General features: G+C 47.0%; 1 long non-coding RNA gene across 2 annotated transcripts; it reads left to right on the forward strand.

Annotated features, from left to right (window-relative positions):
* The first annotated feature begins 818 nt into the window (after positions 1–818).
* Positions 819–4,050, forward strand: LOC123095887 (uncharacterized). Of its 2 annotated transcripts, none has more exons than XR_006446355.1 (5): positions 819–1,336; positions 2,846–2,939; positions 3,544–3,621; positions 3,710–3,760; positions 3,856–4,050. It is a non-coding gene; the product is annotated as an uncharacterized lncRNA (long non-coding RNA). The 2 variants fall into 2 exon arrangements; XR_006446354.1 differs by having other exon boundaries at positions 833–1,336; positions 2,141–2,939.
* The last annotated feature ends 15,352 nt before the right edge of the window (positions 4,051–19,402 follow it).

The following is a 19,402-nucleotide window of genomic DNA, read 5'->3' on the forward strand; positions in this document are numbered from 1 at the left end:
GTGAGATCAATCACAATACTTACTAGAGCTGTATGCTTGTGTTTGTGGAATTCTAAAAGAAAAAAAGCTAGGTTGTAACAAGATGAAGACCTGCGCTTTGAAGGATGGCTTCGTCACATTGAAGCAGTGATGGGCGCCCAGGGCACTAGCTAGATTGCAAGGACTTGGAAGGCAATGACAATAAGCTATTCAGCTGGATGCATGCTTATGAATCAAGGCCAAGCAGCTGGCAGCATGCATAGAAGCGGATCGAGAGAACTCTAAAAACATAAACAACGTCATAGGTACTCAGGTGTCGTACCTATGTACTATATTATTGTCTTCATGAAAGTATGGCTGCATGCAGTTTTGACATCAGCTTATTTGAGCTAGGACTTCAAGTTGATTTGTGTTTTTCATTAGTGCCACATCTCCAACATTTTATATTCATAGAATAATTACACACACCGGTCTTGGTCTACATAAAACTCGAGGTCTACCATGACTAAGTATATCTGTCGCTGCATTACGGAGCCAATATATGTCATTCTTTCAATTACTAATGTTTTTATTAACTATTTTGATATAGATATAGATAAATCATATACATCAAAGAGTCTTCTGAGGTCAAAGTCCGGAGTTCTGCCTAGCCGTCAGCCGCACAAGGCAACGAGAAGCAGGTAAACTCTCAAACACCTGGATTATCAAATTTATTTTATACCCGTTGCAACGCACGGACCCTTTTGCTAGTAATAATAAAACACGGATTGAGTCTCTCGGGTTCACCGTCGCGGCTTTTTTGCGAAAAAGTCCCTTATGTTTTAGTTATTCAACCCGCAATGCATCGTTAATCTGGCACACTGAAGGAAAAAACGGTTAGATGAAAAAATACACCCGTACGCATCTGCTCATCTCCTTGATCCTCACCTTTGCCCAGGCCGAGCTATTCCCCCTCGCCGCCGCCACACCTCAGCCCCCTCGCCGTCGCGGCCGCACCTCAGCCCGCTCGCCGCCCCCGTCGCCGCCTCCGCGGTCGCACCTCAGCCCACTCGCCGCCCCCGTCGCAACCCAACCCCTCCTCCCCTCCAATGGATGCCGCCCCAACCACCTCATCCAATAGGAAGCCCCAGTTCGGCGGCCTCCGTTGCCGCCCTTCAGCGGCCACCTCGCCACCCCTCCAACGCCCACCACGTCCTTATCCAACGCCTCCCTTCAGCGCCCACCCATCCGCCTGCCCGCCCGGCAACGCCCGATTGAATTGTTGCTGCCAAGATCTGCCTCAATGTGGTTTGCATCATTGCGGCGACGACATCGTCGATCTTCAACTCCGGCAGGACTACCACAATTCTCGCGGCTGGTATCCTCTACTCTCATCTCCCTACTATGAATCCTGACTGATTCTCTTCCTCCTCCCTGTGTCTTCCTCTCTGAATTTGGTAGTAGGTGTTAGTGCGTAGCAAGTAGTTAATCAGCCAGTGGTGAATCTAGGATAAGAATAGAGGGTGCGCTGAAATCATTAGTCATTGTGCTAAACTGGTACGAGTATGATTTATAGTCTGAATTGTTGCATGGCAAAACAGTACCATGTTCTCTGAATATTTTCAATCCTATCGCATTGGCATGTATATTCTGCATCTCTTGAAGATATTTGTGACATGTTGGCTGCCTTTTTCCCCCTTCTTTGCAGTTAAACGTTTCAGTCTTTAATCCCCTGGTTTTAGGCTATAATCCCCCGATTAGTACTGATATATGGAGTACTTATACAGAGTTGGGGCCGGGCACTAGATCTTGCACTCTGAAATTAATAATACATCTTCTGCAATACTCATAGTACTATGAGATTCTTAGTACTCTCATTAGTATTGATATATGCAGCAGTGATGCAAAATTGGGGGCCCCAGATCTTGTACTCTGATTAGTACTGAATTTTTAAAAGTTCATATACTCTGAAATTCATCGTACATCACGTAAAGTGCCCAAGGTGCTTGTGCGTACACTCTGCAAACACTGAACATACAAAGTGCACAAGGCTGATATATTTCCCTCCATTTCTGTATGAATAAATCCTAGATCGTTACAATAACATGCCAACCTTCTTTGCACTTCATGCCACTGTAAGGTTGGTTTGGTGCTGATGCTCCTTACGTCCATGTCATTGTAGATGGCTGTGGAAAGCTGGAAAATTTGCCTTTTCTATCAAGATGAGAATCAACAACATAAAGTTCTAGAAGGATTCATGGACAGGAAAGATATCTCCTTTTATGAGTTAGTCAAATTGATTGAAGAAGTTGGCTTCTCGCCGGCATATGGTTTCTTGTACTACAGGAAGAAATACCCTCGTGGCAGATGCTATTCTGACATTGCTTCTGACCATGAAATACTTTGTGTTCAGTCTTCCCCTGGAAGTTAGCATAGGAATACACAATGTTTCTTCAGAATAACAGAGCACCAAATCGAGGCAGCAGGCTGCCATCGAATTCCATGGAATAAAACTGACTTGTGGGTGTGATTAATCACTTACCAAAGTACAAGTTCATTCTCTGATGAAAAAGGTCAGTGTTTGGGGTGCACTGCGTAGCAAGGATATGTTGTAGGCTATATAGCTCTTCTGTGGACTGTGAGAGGTTGGGGTTCTCATGCTTGCTTGGTCGGAACCTTTTCTTTTGAGTCGATTGATGAACGATGGGCATGAGGGCATCTCTGCACTAACTATGCTGTATGTGTACTCCACTACATACAGATAGCTCGCTCGTCATATCTCGACAGAAGAAGAACAACTTTGATCGATGGAGATGGATTTCTTTCCTGGTGTTGCGATTGTATGTGCCTTGCCGACTAAACTATCTTCTTTCTTATTTACTGTCAGGTAGCTCTTTCAAAGATAGCTCGCTCGTCGTATCTCGACAGAAGAAGAACAACTTTGATCGATGGAGATGGATTTCTTTCCTGTTGGTGCGATTGTATGTGCCTTGCCGACTAAACTATCTTCTTTCCTATTTACTGTCACGTAGTTCTTTCAAGTCCATTTTCTCTAGCTACATGATGTTTTCTTTATCGGCTGTAATTTATTTGGCATTTGTGACAGCCAAATTGTCATGTCAAACGTGCTTTGAAGTTTTTTTTATTGCAATTGACATGTAATTTATTTTCTAAATAACCTATTCTTGATGGAGTCTGATCTCCTTTTTGACATATTCCAAGAATAAGTTCTCATGTTCAATAATGCAATTCGGTAGATTATCTTGGATTATGGCATTGGGTTAATAGGATTTCATTGAACATAAATTTCGTTCTGCACATGGATTCAAACTACAGTGCAATGATTTATTGAAAAATCTGCATCTTAGTGCTGCCCCATTTTCTGCGATTCAAATCTTCTTGGCTATGATAGATGGTTCAAAAACCATGTGAATCTTGGAACGGATCTGTTCTTCATATGTTATTATAGCCCGTGCATGAACTATTTTAAGACATGTTTACATTAAGGTCATATACATTGTTTTATAAGATTGTAAATTCAAAGAACTGTTTGAACCTTGGAAGTGACTCTTATAATTTTTGCAGCAGGGAAGCTATTTGTGGTGTAATATGCAGCTAAAGGTATTCCAGCATGAGCTTCCATGCACAACATCAGTGCTTAAAGTAAAGGCTTCAGGACTTAAAAGTAAAGTACACCCATGGCTTAACTTAGTTTCCTTTTCTTATAGATAACTTGATTCTCTTGTTACAGATAACTTGATTCTCTGCTCACAACCAACTGCAGCAAGAAATAATTTCATAGGTAGCCTTTTCCTTTCACTGCTTTGACAGTATTTTTTGAGAACTGACAACATTTTAACATGGTATCACCCGTTGCAACACACTGCAATTATGCAGCCACAGATCGCGCCAAAGCATAGCCAGCCTTGGTCCAAGGAGATAGAGAAGTACTGACAAGGTGGCTCGTTCGCAAGTTGGAGCCATCCATGAGCTCACTGCTCTTGGTCGCTCACAGCAAAGAACTGCATGTTGGCTGGGATCTTGCCCATGTAATATCTTCAGTACTGTAATGGCAGATTGTACTTTTGATTACTTGAGCAAATTTTTTTTGCAATTGTTTTTGGTGTTTAGGCCATGCTTATTGGGCCAAGAGGCAGACCCCGTATAATGCCTACCCGCTAAATGTGTTTACAGTTCGAGGAAAAATGGCTTTGCGGGCCGGCGCGGGGGCCGAATATCCATTTTTACAGGTCCGCTTTGCGCTGGCCGGCGAATCCTCTTTTACGGGTCCGCTTTGTGGGGTCTGCTCGGCTGCCGCCTGCACTAGCCCGTAAATCAGTAATTTGCATTTCAATTTCAGGTATGAAAAAACATTTCTTCTTCCCAATACCAAAATGAGCATCCACCTTCCTACACACATGACCATCTCAATAAACTACCGAAATTGAACTGAATAGGTTGACAAAGCCGAATGAAAACAAGAACATACCCCGTCGTTTTCGCATTTGAAGAATACCCATCTGGGGTGTTGCGGCATTGCTAGATGTTAGCCACAACACTGTATGTGTGCAGTTGTCGCACTATATGAGCCACATCGACGAGCTGCTGCGTGAGCGCCGAGCTCGGGCGACGGCCGGCCGAGTCCTTGCCGGCAAACCGACGACGGCGGCTAGAGGACGAACCACTACCTGGCTACCTGCATGTGGCGCTGGGGCTTTGCCGAGGCTGTGCGGGGTGCTCTCCGACCAATCCATGGCTTGGCGCAGCCGCCGGTGGCCGAAAACGCCAAATCCAGCGGCTGCGACAAACAACCGCCGATCTGTAACTTTCCGGCCGGTCGAGGAAGGAGGAAGTGGTGGAGGACAATCTCAGGCGTGTGGCGGCCCGCCGGCGTGATCCTGACGACTGGTATGGCCGGAATCGTAGGCGGCGGCGGTGGGTGCGGAAAAGTGCGGGCTGAAATATCCGCCTCCGCCCCGCCAACCGCTCCCGCTATATACAGGGAACCGACGGGGCGAGGGGGAGAACCTGCATTTTCGCGGGTTGGGGTGGGAATTTTGCCGCGTCCTGCAAAAATATTTACGGGTCCGACGTGTTTGCGGGGTCTGATCGGACAACTTTTTTCGCGCGGACCCGTATTTTGACGGTTATTTTGCGGGTCGAGGCATTATACGGGGTCTGCTAGAGATGCTCTAAGAAGATATATGATTATATTTTCTCCCGTTGCAACGCACGGGTAATTTTTCTAGTAAAATATATATATTACCTTGGCATCGTACAGACGGTGGAACCAAGCGTTGAGGAAATTGCATCGCCCAGACCGCTGTTTGCTGGCAAGGCCGGCACATCTTGACATGGACCAGCGCCGTCCTTGGGCTGAGAGGATTCCTGCCGGCGAGGCGTGTGCAGCGCGGGGAGGAGGCCGCATACGTCGACGGCATACTCGTCCTTGGATCGTCGGCGCTGTCGTCGGCGTTTGGGCGGCTCCTCGTCGGGTTTATCGCCACCTTTTCTGGGGGTGCCGTCGCCGTTCTTCCCATTGGTGCTATCGCCCTTATCTTTGGGGGTATCCACCATATAGACATCATAGGTGAAGGTGGTCGTCCATCGTCTGGTGATGGGAGGGACGGTAGCAGTGTGGGGGCATGGCTTCACATCTTGGTCCATGTCGTTGGCCTCCTTAGAAGCGTAGTGCAGCATGTCGGTTAGATCTTCGATAGTGGCTACTAAGTGGGGCGTAAAATTCCCCGTGGCCCGCCTCAAGACCAAGCTGAGCATAGGTCGAGGATGGGTCATCCATGATGTTCATCGCCTGGATCCGATCTAGCAACTCGCTTAAAAGGGAGAAACCAGCCGGATCGGCATCTGGGATTTCTTCGGAGTCAACCTCCGGTATGGTGGGGTGAGGGCTGAGTCCGGCCAGGGTTTTGTAGAGTTGTGTTGAATATAGTGTACAAGGTAGGTTATAATTGGAATTGTAGTTGTATTGTGTTTACATAGGATATTGAATCGTGTCTAAGTAGGACACTTGTATCATAGGCCTCTCATATATAGCGGGGGTAGACACACAATGTAACCTATGCCAATATAATAGCACAGGAACACAAGGGAAGCCGGCGGCATGTGCCGGCGTCCAGGACGACCAGGTGCGGTATTGTGACGGTGTCACGGGGAGGAGCGTCCGTAGTCAAGCCCCTGAGATGTAGCCATATCGGTGAACCTCGTTAACAAATCTCGGTGTCGTGTTCGTGTGATTGCTTGATCCTCGGATGATCGATGGTGGCTTCGGATTTATTCTAACAAGTGGTATCATGAGCTAGATTGTCCGGAGGCTGTGGATTATTGATTTAGAGGAAACGAAGCCGAAAGATTACAGTTGTGGAGTTGAAACCCATCGGGCAGATCGGAACGGTGGCAACGAATCTATTCGGAATCGGCGTAATAGCAATCGGAGCAGCAGGCGAGCACGGTTCTCGGCCGGACGTGTAGCAGGCAAGTTTGTGACAAGATCGGATTGATCGGATCGATCCGCGTGTGTGTGGCAAGCGTGCGTGGAGGCAGCCTAAGCGCAGCAGCGCACGGACAGGCCTAGGCCCTGGCGGGGTTCAGCCAAGGCCCATATGAGGGCGCACGGAGGACGACTGCAAGGCCCATGGTGCGCTGCCACAGAAGCGCAGGGAAGGGCCAGGCAACATGCACTATCGCTGGTTCGCTGGAGATTGACGTGTGTGAGCTGCGTACAGTCGACATTTGTTGGTGACAAAAAGACAAAGGCACGAGGCAGTTAGATCAGATCAGTAGAATAATCGCGAACTAACCTGTGGTTGGATGGTTAGAGGAACTGTGGTATCCTTAGCTCACCAGGGTTCAAATCCTGGTGCTCGCATTAATTTCTGGATTTATTTCAGGATTTCCGGTGATGCGCATTCAGTGGGAGGTGACGTTCCCGTCGACGACGAGGCGCCTACGGTGACTTTTTAAATCTAAGATGGTATGCCGGCTCAGTCTTTCAGTGATGCTCATAGGGATAGGGTGTGCGTGTGTGCGTTCGTAGGGATGAGTGTATGGGCGTGTATATGAGCGCTTGTGTCTGTACTCATGTTCAAAAAGATCGGCAGAATAATCCAGCGTGATATGCCTACATTGGAAAGCACAGGCAATGCATTGCAAAGCAATCCAGAATCCAGAAATAAGCATAGCGGGAGAACATAAGCGTTCTCAGAGCTCAGCGAGCCTCGGCCGTCGGATCGGTTTTTTGATGCGTTCTAGACCGTTCAATCTCGCTCCTGGCAGCCCTCGTCCGTCGGATCCAGATCATCTACTGCTACAATGAATAGTATGTGTTTTCCTCCTTTTCCTCTTCACTTTATGGTTGCATCTTCCCCATGAGCTCCTTCTTCCATTTTCTTACTTCCCTCCCGTGCTCCTTCTGTGTATTTTCGATTTGGTTATGAGATTGTACTCCATGGTGCTTGCAGGTCCGTGTACATTTATTCCAGTGCTCAATCATTGTCCGTCTCAACCAAACCTAACATGGCGGTGCGAATTTCTGCTAGGTATGCTTCTCCCTCCCATCAACTCCTTCTGATTATTCATATAGATATGTTTTTCTCATTTTTACTGATGCCCTTTTCTTGCCATATCTTTGGGTGTTGCTTCCTACAGCCATTTTGACCATTTGCTTTGGAAGTATTAATTCAAGTCAGAAAGAACAGATAATTTGAGACTGTTTTTGTCTTCCCTACAATCTGTTCAGGTCGATCATTTTTTCTGTCATTATTTTTTCTTTTCTTTGGCAGTGTACTTGGGTTATTTCTTTCTCTGGAGCTTGGGCATATTGGTTGTCTGTTGGCTCTTTTTACTAGCAGTCTTTCCTTTTTAGTATATGGGAGAGATTACTAGCTCACATATATAGTTTAGTTATTAAGTTTCTAAATAAGTTCAGCCTTAGGAGTACAGATTTTGTATCTATTGCTTATTTAATCCATTGAGATCTATTCTCTCTGCTTCATACAGTATGTTTGCATTTAACTTGAAAATTGTATGCTTACTTCAAAATTGGGCTGTGACTTCTGCTGCTGATAGATTCAATTATGGTTTGGTTGCGTACTAGTCAAAATGATTTATATCGTATCATAAATTTCAGGAACCGTATCACAACAAATCATTGGCACTGTAGCTTCAGTGGACATTTATGTTGAATATCCCCTCACTGGACAAGGTTGGATTTTTTTGTATACAAACTCTCCTCTCAGCTGCTCAGGTAGTTCTTCTTTCTCATTATCAATGAATAATCTGGTTACAAAATATGCTTGAAGATTGCAACACAGAGAGATTGCCTGGCAGAGTAAAATAATTAGGAGCTTCAGATTGGACCCTTCAAGCATTAGTGTTGTTAATATGTTAATTATTAGATTATGTTACTAGATTAGAAGAACTCCCTGATATATGTATCTATAGGATTCTGTGATATTTGATGCAAAATGTTGATGGCCAGGCACTATACTAAGCCTGAGAAAAATTTCCATTTTTTCTTTTTGTGGCAGTACCAGAACCTATAGAGGATGTTAGCTTCTGATTGGACCCTTGCTGATTCATTTCGACCACAGTATCAGAAGTTCAGAACCCAGGTTGGTACAACACCACTTTGCAATTTTTTTCCGTGGTACAAAGTCGCTTAGCTGCAGCATGAGGTCTGCTGAACTTTCCCCAACATGCCTTTGGTTCCTACACACTGTTGCATTTGTCCAACAGTGCCATGTCTGTCTGGACACAGGTGAATGCAGTGGACACTTTGAGATTAAGGCCACCAACGGCATATGCCAATGACGTCCATTAACAACCTGCCCGAGGTCTGGATTCACCGAGCACAATCGGAGACGTGGTCTTTTGCCTGCTGGTCTGGAAACTATACAATTTCTCTGAAACCCACTTATCCTCTAATGCATGAATCTCTATGCTCATCTTATTCTATAATGCAAACATCCTGTTTTTTCATGAAGAGAAAGAACATTGAATTCTTTTGCTCATTCTATTGTAGCAATAACGACTGTATGAATAGTAATATTGTGTTTGGCCGTTTGTTCTCGTGGCTTCCTAGCCATGGGCGCTTTACTGCTTTGTTCAAAAAAATGAACCCTGGTATGTTTGTTCTGCCGGTACAACTACTCTTTGGCTGGGACATTTTGGCTTGGGATAGCATGAATGAACCTAAATTTCTTTATATTTTATATCACTTTTTGTATTGAAACTATTTACCCTGCTTTCTTTTGATTTGAGTTGTCTTTATGTCAAAGACTATTTGTTTTAATAGATTAATATCTTAAGTGTCATAATGAATCTTATTTCGATGGCATGGCTTCCATGGTATAAAGACATACTTTTTTTCGAGAAAACGCAAAGTGATTTTTGCGTTTCATTGCATTGAAAAGGTGAGAGAGAGTACATGCCTCCTAGGAGGTTATTGTCGGTGTCAAAACCGGCGGATATCGGGTAGAGGGTCCTGAACTGTGCGTCTAAGGATCGAAGGTAACAGGAGGCAGGGGACACGATGTTTGCCCAGGTTCGGGCCCTCTTAATGGAGGTAATACCCTACTTCCTGCTTGATTGACTTTGATGAGTATAGGGGTTATAAGAGTTGATCTACCTCGAGATAGTAATGGCTAAATCCTAGACGTCTAGCCTGTATGATTATGATTGCCCCTACGGACTAAACCCTTTGGTTTATATAGACACTGGAGGGGGCTAGGGCTATACAAAATCGGTTTTACAAAGGAAGGAAACTACTGTTGGAAATATGCCCTAGAGGCAATAATAAATGGTTATTATTATATTTCTGTGTTCATGATAATAGTCTTTTATTCATGCTATAATTGTATTGTCCGGAAATCGTAATACATGTGTGAATACATAGACCACAACCTGTCCCTAGTAAGCCTCTAGTTGACTAGCTCGTTGATCAACAGATAGTCATGGTTTCCTGACTATGGACATAGGATGTCATTGATAACGGGATCACATCATTAGGAGAATGATGTGATGGACAAGACCCAACTTAAGCATAGCATAAAAGATCGTGTAGTTTCGTTTGCTAGAGCTTTTCCAATGTCAAGTATCTTTTCCTTAGACCATGAGATCGTGCAACTCCCGGATACCGTAGGAGTGCTTTGGGTGTGCCAAACGTCACAACGTAACTGGGTGACTATAAAGGTGCATTACGGGTATCTCCGAAAGTGTCTGTTGGGTTGGCACGGATCGAGACTGGGATTTGTCACTCCGTGTAAACGGAGAGGTATCTCTGGGCCCACTCGGTAATGCATCATCATAATGAGCTCAATGTGACTAAGGCGTTAGTCACGGGATCATGCATTGCGGTACGAGTAAAGAGACTTGCCGGTAACGAGATTGAACTAGGTATTGGGATACCGACGATCGAATCTCGGGCAAGTAACATACCGATTGACAAAGGGAATTGCATACGGATTGATTGAATCCTCGACACCGTGGTTCACCCGATGATATCATCGTGGAACATGTGGGAGCCAACATGGGTATCCAGATCCCGCTGTTGGTTATTGACCGGAGAGGCGTCTCGGTCATGTCTGCATGTCTCCCGAACCCGTAGGGTCTACACACTTAAGGTCCGGTGACGCTAGGGTTGTAGAGATATATGTATGCGGAAACCCGAAAGTTGTTCGGAGTCCCGGATGAGGTCCCGGACGTCACGAGAGGTTCCGGAATGGTCCGGAGGTGAAGAATTATATATAGGAAGTCCAGTTTTGGCCACCGGGAAAGTTTCGGGGGTTATCGGTATTGTACCGGGACCACCGGAAGGGTCCCGGGGGTCCACCGGGTGGGGCCACCTGTCCCGGAGGGCCCCGTGGGCTGAAAGTGGAGGGGAACCAGCCCCTAATGGGCTGGGGCGCCACTTTGGGCCTCCCCCCCATGCGCCTAGGGTTGGGAACCCTAGGGGGGGGGGAATTTCCCCTTGCCTTGGGGGGCAAGGCAACCCCTTCCCCCTTGGCCGCCGCCCCCCCCTTGGAGATCCCATCTCCAAGGGCTGCGCACCCCCCTTGGGGGCCTATATAAGGGGGGGGGAGGGAGGGCAGCATACTACAGCCTTTGGCGCCTCCCTCCTCCCCTGCAACACCTCTCTCTCGCGCACAGAAGCTCGGCAAAGCCCTGCCGGAGAGCCGCTACATCCACCACCACGCCGTCGTGCTGTTGGATCTCCATCAACCTCTCCTCCCCCCTTGCTGGATCAAGAAAGGAGGAGACGTCGCTGCACCGTACGTGTGTTGAACGCGGAGGTGCCGTACGTTCGGCACTCGGTCATCGGTGATTTGGATCACGGCGAGTACGACTCCGTCATCCACGTTCATTGGAACGCTTCCGCTCGCGATCTACAAGGGTATGTAGATCCACTCCTTTCCCCTCGTTGCTAGTAGACTCCATAGATGCATCTTGGTGAGCGTAGGAAAATTTTAAATTATGCTACGATTCCCAACAGTGGCATCATGAGCCAGGCCTATGCGTAGTTACTATGCACGAGTAGAACACAAAGAAGTTGTGGGCGTTGATGTTTCCAATTCTTCTTGCCGCTACTAGTCGTTTCTTGTTTCGGCGGCATTGTAGGATGAAGCGGCCCGGACCGACCTTACACGTACGCTTACGTGAGACAGGTTCCACCGACTGACATGCACTAGTTGCATAAGGTGGCTAGCGGGTGTCTGTCTCTCCTACTTTAGTCGGAACGGATTCGATGAAAAGGGTCCTTATGAAGGGTAAATAGAAATTGGCAAATCACGTTGTGGTCATACGTAGGTAAGAAATCGTTCTTGCTAGAAACCTACAAACCACGTAAAAACTTGCAACAACAATTAGAGGACGTCTAACTTGTTTTTGCAGCAAGTGATATATGTGATATGATATGGCCAGAAGATGTGATGAATGATATATGTTATGTATGAGATTGATCATATTCTTGTAATAGGAATCACGACTTGCATGTCGATGAGTATGACAACCGGCAGGAGCCATAGGAGTTGTCTTTATTATTTTGCATGACCTGCGTGTCATTGAATAACGCCATGTAATTTACTTTACTTTGTTGCTAAACGGTTAGCCATAGAAGTAGAAGTAATCGTTGGCGTGACAACTTCATGAAGACACAATGATGGAGATCATGGTGTCATGCCGGTGACGAAGATGATCATGGTGCCCCGAAGATGGAGATCAAAGGAGCATGATGATATTGGCCATATCATGTCACTATTTGATTGCATGTGATGTTTATCATGTTTTTGCATCTTATTTGCTTAGTACGACGGTAGCAAGTAGGATGATCCCTTATAATAATTTCAAGAAAGTGTTCACCCTAACTGTGCACCGTTGCGAAGGTTCGTCGTTTCGAAGCACCACGTGATGATCGGGTGTGATAGATTCTTACGTTCGCATACAACGGGTGTTGACGAGCCTAGCATGTACAGACATGGCCTCGGAACACACGCAATACACTTAGGCTGACTTGACGAGCCTAGCATGTACAGACATGGCCTTGGAACACGGAGGACCGAAAGGTCGAGCATGAGTCGTATAGAAGATACGATCAACATGGAGATGTTCACCGATCTTGACTAGTCCGTCTCACGTGATGATCGGACACGGCCTAGTTGAGTTCGGATCATGTTTCACTTAGATAACTAGAGGGATGTCTATCTGAGTGGGAGTTCATTAAATAATTTGATTATATGAACTTAATTATCATGAACTTAGTCTAAAAGATCTTTACACTATGTATTGTAGATCAAATGGCCCACGTTGTCCTCAATTTCAACGCGTTCCTAGAGAAAACCAAGCTGAAAGATGATGGCAGCAACTATACGGACTGGGTCCGGAACCTGAGGCTCATCCTCATAGTTGCCAAGAAAGATTATGTCTTAGAAGCACCGCTAGGTGAAGCACCAATCCCTGAGAACCAAGACGTTATGAACGCTTGGCAGCAGCGTGCTGATGATTACTCCCTCGTTCAGTGCGGCATGCTTTACAGCTTAGAACCGGGTCTCCAAAAGCGTTTTGAGAAACATGGAGCATACGAGATGTTCGAGGAGCTGAAACTGGTTTTTCAAGCTCATGCCCGGGTCGAGAGATATGATGTCTCCGACAAGTTCTTCAGCTGTAAAATGGAGGAGAACAGTTCTGTTAGTGAGCACATACTCAGAATGTCTGGGTTGCACAACCGCTTGTCTCAGCTGGGAGTTAATCTCCCGGATGACGCGGTCATTGACAGAATCCTCCAGTCGCTTCCACCAAGCTACAAGAGCTTTGTGATGAACTACAATATGCAGGGGATGGAAAAGACCATTCCCGAGGTATATTCAATGCTAAAATCAGCGGAAGGGGAGATCAAAAAGGAACATCAAGTGTTGATGGTGAATAAAACCACTAAGTTCAAGAAGGGCAAGGGTAAGAAGAACTTCAAGAAGGACGGCAAGGGAATTGCCGCGCCCGGTAAGCCGGTTACCGGGAAGAAGTCAAAGAATGGACCCAAGCCCGAGACTGAGTGCTTTTATTGCAAGGGAAGTGGTCACTGGAAGCGGAACTGCCCCAAATATTTAGCGGACAAGAAGAAGGCCGGCAACACCCAAGGTATATGTGATATACAAGTAATTGATGTGTACCTTACCAGTACTCGTAGTAGCTCCTGGGTATTTGATACCGGTGCGGTTGCTCATATTTGTAACTCAAATCAGGAACTACGGAATAAACGGAGACTGGCAAAAGACGAGGTGACGATGCGCGTCGGGAATGGTTCCAAGGTCGATGTGATCGCCGTCGGCACGCTACCTCTGCATCTACCCACGGGATTAGTTATAAACCTCAATAATTGTTATTTAGTGCCAGCTTTGAGCATGAACATTGTATCTGGATCTCGTTTAATTCGAGATGGCTACTCATTTAAATCTGAGAATAATGGTTGTTCTATTTATTTGAGAGATATGTTTTATGGTCATGCCCCGCTGGTCAATGGTTTATTCTTGATGAATCTCGAACGTGATGCTACACATGTTCATAGTGTGAATACCAAAAGATGTAAAGTTGATAACGATAGTCCCACATACTTGTGGCACTGCCGCCTTGGTCACATTGGTGTCAAGCGCATGAAGAAGCTCCATGCAGATGGACTTTTGGAGTCTCTTGATTACGAATCATTTGACACGTGCGAACCATGCCTCATGGGTAAGATGACCAAGACTCCGTTCTCCGGAACAATGGAGCGAGCAACCAACTTATTGGAAATCATACATACCGATGTGTGCGGTCCAATGAGTGTTGAGGCTCGCGGAGGATATCGTTATGTTCTCACTCTCACTGATGATTTAAGTAGATATGGGTATGTCTACCTAATGAAACACAAGTCTGAAACCTTTGAAAAGTTCAAGGAATTTCAGAGTGAGGTTGAGAATCAACGTGACAGGAAAATAAAATTCTTACGATCAGATCGTGGTGGAGAATATTTAAGTCACGAATTTGGTACACACTTAAGGAAATGTGGAATAGTTTCACAACTCACGCCGCCTGGAACACCTCAGAGAAATGGTGTGTCCGAACGTCGTAATCGCACTCTATTGGATATGGTGCGATCTATGATGTCTCTTACCGATTTACCGCTCTCATTTTGGGGTTATGCTTTAGAGACTGCCGCATTCACTTTAAATAGGGCACCGTCTAAATCCGTTGAGACGACACCGTATGAATTATGGTTTGGGAAGAAACCTAAGCTGTCGTTTCTAAAAGTTTGGGGATGCGATGCTTATGTCAAGAAACTTCAACCTGAAAAGCTCGAACCCAAATCGGAAAAATGCGTCTTCATAGGATACCCTAAGGAAACTATTGGGTACACCTTCTACCTCAGATCCGAAGGCAAGATCTTCGTTGCCAAGAACGGGTCCTTTCTAGAGAAGGAGTTTCTCTCGAAAGAATTGAGTGGGAGGAAAGTGGAACTTGATGAGGTGATAGTCACCCCTTCCGAGTCGGAAAATAGCGCAGCGCGGGAAAATGTTCCTGTGGTGCCTACACCGACGGGGGAGGAAGTTAATGATGATGATCATGAAGCTTCGGATCAAGTTGCCACTGAACTTCGTAGGTCCACAAGGACACGTTCCGCACCAGAGTGGTACGGCAACCCTGTCCTGGAAATCATGTTGTTAGACAACGGTGAACCTTCGAACTATGAAGAAGCGATGGCGGGCCCGGATTCCGACAAATGGCTAGAAGCCATGAAATCCGAGATAGAATCCATGTATGAAAACAAAGTATGGACTTTGACTGACTTGCCCGATGAGCGGCGAGCCATAGAAAACAAATGGATCTTTAAGAAGAAGACGGACGCAGATGGTAATGTGACCATCTACAAAGCTCGACTTGTCGCTAAGGGTTATCGACAAGTTCAAGGGGTTGACTACGATGAGACTTTCTCACCCGTAGCGAAGCTGAAGTCCGTCCGAATCATGTTAGCAATTGCCGCATACTATGATTATGAGATATGGCAGATGGACGTCAAAACGGCATTCCTTAACGGCTTCCTTAAGGAAGAGTTGTATATGATGCAGCCGGAAGGTTTTGTCGATCCTAAGAATGCTAACAAAGTATGCAAGCTCCAGCGCTCAATCTATGGGCTGGTGCAAGCATCTCGGAGTTGGAACATTCGCTTTGATGAGATGATCAAAGCGTTTGGGTTTACACAGACTTATGGAGAAGCCTGTGTTTACAAGAAAGTGAGTGGGAGCTCTGTAGCATTTCTCATATTATATGTGGATGACATATTATTGATGGGAAATGATATAGAATTCTTGGAAAGTATAAAGGCCTATTTGAATAAATGTTTTTCAATGAAGGACCTTGGAGAAGCTGCTTATATATTAGGCATCAAGATCTATAGAGATAGATCAAGACGCCTCATTGGTCTTTCACAGAGTACATACCTTGACAAGATATTGAAGAAGTTCAGTATGGATCAGTCCAAGAAGGGGTTCTTGCCTGTATTGCAAGGTGTGCAATTGAGCACGGCTCAATGCCCGACCACGGCAGAAGATATAGAAGAGATGAGTGTCATCCCCTATGCCTCGGCCATAGGGTCTATTATGTATGCCATGCTGTGTACCAGACCTGATGTAAACCTTGCCGTAAGTTTGGTAGGAAGGTACCAAAGTAATCCCGGCAAGGAACACTGGACAGCGGTCAAGAATATCCTGAAGTACCTGAAGAGGACTAAGGATATGTTTCTCGTCTATGGAGGTGACGAAGAGCTCGTCGTAAAGGGTTACGTCGACGCTAGCTTCGACACAGATCCGGATGACTCGAAGTCACAGACCGGATACGTGTATATTTTGAATAGAGGAGCAGTAAGCTGGTGCAGTTGCAAGCAAAGCGTCGTGGCGGGATCTACATGTGAAGCGGAATACATGGCAGCCTCGGAGGCAGCACAGGAAGCAGTCTGGATGAAGGAGTTCATTACCGACCTAGGGGTGATTCCCAATGCGTCGGGCCCAATGACTCTCTTCTGTGACAACACTGGAGCTATTGCCCTTGCGAAGGAGCCCAGGTTTCACAGGAAGACCAGGCATATCAAGCGTCGCTTCAACTCCATTCGTGAAAGTGTTCAAAATGGAGACATAGATATTTGTAAAGTACACACGGACCTGAATGTAGCAGATCCGTTGACTAAACCTCTCCCTAGGGCAAAACATGATCAACACCAGGACGCAATGGGTGTTCGATTCATCACAATGTAACTAGATTATTGACTCTAGTGCAAGTGGGAGACTGTTGGAAATATGCCCTAGAGGCAATAATAAATGGTTATTATTATATTTCTGTGTTCATGATAATAGTCTTTTATTCATGCTATAATTGTATTGTCCGGAAATCGTAATACATGTGTGAATACATAGACCACAACCTGTCCCTAGTAAGCCTCTAGTTGACTAGCTCGTTGATCAACAGATAGTCATGGTTTCCTGACTATGGACATAGGATGTCATTGATAACGGGATCACATCATTAGGAGAATGATGTGATGGACAAGACCCAACTTAAGCATAGCATAAAAGATCGTGTAGTTTCGTTTGCTAGAGCTTTTCCAATGTCAAGTATCTTTTCCTTAGACCATGAGATCGTGCAACTCCCGGATACCGTAGGAGTGCTTTGGGTGTGCCAAACGTCACAACGTAACTGGGTGACTATAAAGGTGCATTACGGGTATCTCCGAAAGTGTCTGTTGGGTTGGCACGGATCGAGACTGGGATTTGTCACTCCGTGTAAACGGAGAGGTATCTCTGGGCCCACTCGGTAATGCATCATCATAATGAGCTCAATGTGACTAAGGCGTTAGTCACGGGATCATGCATTGCGGTACGAGTAAAGAGACTTGCCGGTAACGAGATTGAACAAGGTATTGGGATACCGACGATCGAATCTCGGGCAAGTAACATACCGATTGACAAAGGGAATTGCATACGGATTGATTGAATCCTCGACACCGTGGTTCACCCGATGATATCATCGTGGAACATGTGGGAGCCAACATGGGTATCCAGATCCCGCTGTTGGTTATTGACCGGAGAGGCGTCTCGGTCATGTCTGCATGTCTCCCGAACCCGTAGGGTCTACACACTTAAGGTCCGGTGACGCTAGGGTTGTAGAGATATATGTATGCGGAAACCCGAAAGTTGTTCGGAGTCCCGGATGAGATCCCGGACGTCACGAGAGGTTCCGGAATGGTCCGGAGGTGAAGAATTATATATAGGAAGTCCAGTTTTGGCCACCGGGAAAGTTTCGGGGGTTATCGGTATTGTACCGGGACCACCGGAAGGGTCCCGGGGGTCCACCGGGTGGGGCCACCTGTCCCGGAGGGCCCCGTGGGCTGAAAGTGGAGGGGAACCAGCCCCTAATGGGCTGGGGCGCCACTTTGGGCCTCCCCCCCATGCGCCTAGGGTTGGGAACCCTAGGGGGGGGAGTTTCCCCTTGCCTTGGGGGGCAAGGCAACCCCTTCCCCCTTGGCCGCCGCCCCCCCCCTTGGAGATCCCATCTCCAAGGGCTGCGCACCCCCCTTGGGGGCCTATATAAAGGGGGGGGAGGGAGGGCAGCATACTACAGCCTTTGGCGCCTCCCTCCTCCCCTGCAACACCTCTCTCTCGCGCGCAGAAGCTCGGCAAAGCCCTGCCGGAGAGCCGCTACATCCACCACCACGCCGTCGTGCTGTTGGATCTCCATCAACCTCTCCTCCCCCCTTGCTGGATCAAGAAAGGAGGAGACGTCGCTGCACCGTACGTGTGTTGAACGCGGAGGTGCCGTCCGTTCGGCACTCGGTCATCGGTGATTTGGATCACGGCGAGTACGACTCCGTCATCCACGTTCATTGGAACGCTTCCGCTCGCGATCTACAAGGGTATGTAGATCCACTCCTTTCCCCTCGTTGCTAGTAGACTCCATAGATGCATCTTGGTGAGCGTAGGAAAATTTTAAATTATGCTACGATTCCCAACAACTACACATCCGAACGCCAAGCTTGTTATCCACGCAAAGGAGAGTCCCATCCGGACAAGGGAAAAGGCTTTTTGTTTTATATCTTCACGGCCCGTCAGTCCGGCCCATGTAACATAGGCCGGCTCCCCGAGGACCCCATAATCCAGGACTCCCTCAGTAGCCCCCGAACCTGCCTGCAATGATGACGTTGTATCCGGCTTCATGCCTTCGGCTTTGCAAGTCGAGTTCCCCATTGTACTCCATATAGTTCGGCCTTTACATTTAAATAGTATACTCTTCAGCTTCTGTGCCGCCGTCACCTTGGCTTCCACGTGTCAGACGAATACGAAGGGTCTAAGTATTTTTACAGGTAACCCCTCGACCACGTAGGGAAGGCGCTTATTTAAAGAGATTGAATCTCAGACGCCATTCCTCACCAGGCGAAAATCCTTAGAGCTAGCCATAGGAAACCAACCAAAGATGAACAGGACCCCGTGGTGTTGCCTCTGGATGAACAGGACCCCGATCGATCGAGCCGGTTGGGGCTGGATGAATAGGACCCCGTGGAGGGCAGGATGAACAGGACCACCCCGTGGAGGGCTGGATGAACAGTAGACGGTGGAGGGCTGGATGAACAGTAGCCCGTGGGGAGGGGGGTTGAACAGGAGCCCGTGGAGAGGGTTGGTTGAACAGTAGCCGGTGGAGTAGCGCGTGGTGGAGGCTGGATGAACAGGAGCCCGTGGATGAACAGTCGTAGGTGGAGGCTGGAGGAGGTCGACGGTGGATGAACAGTAGCCCGTGGAGGCTGGAGGGGGTCGACGGTGGAGATGAACAGTATCCCGTGGAGTCCCGTTTTGTGGTACGCCACACCCCTCCCGATGAACAGGACCCCCGTTTCGACCGTAGCGCTCCAACACAA

Source organism: Triticum aestivum, chromosome 4D (assembly GCF_018294505.1).
Source record: "Triticum aestivum cultivar Chinese Spring chromosome 4D, IWGSC CS RefSeq v2.1, whole genome shotgun sequence".
Taxonomy (NCBI): domain Eukaryota; kingdom Viridiplantae; phylum Streptophyta; class Magnoliopsida; order Poales; family Poaceae; genus Triticum; species Triticum aestivum.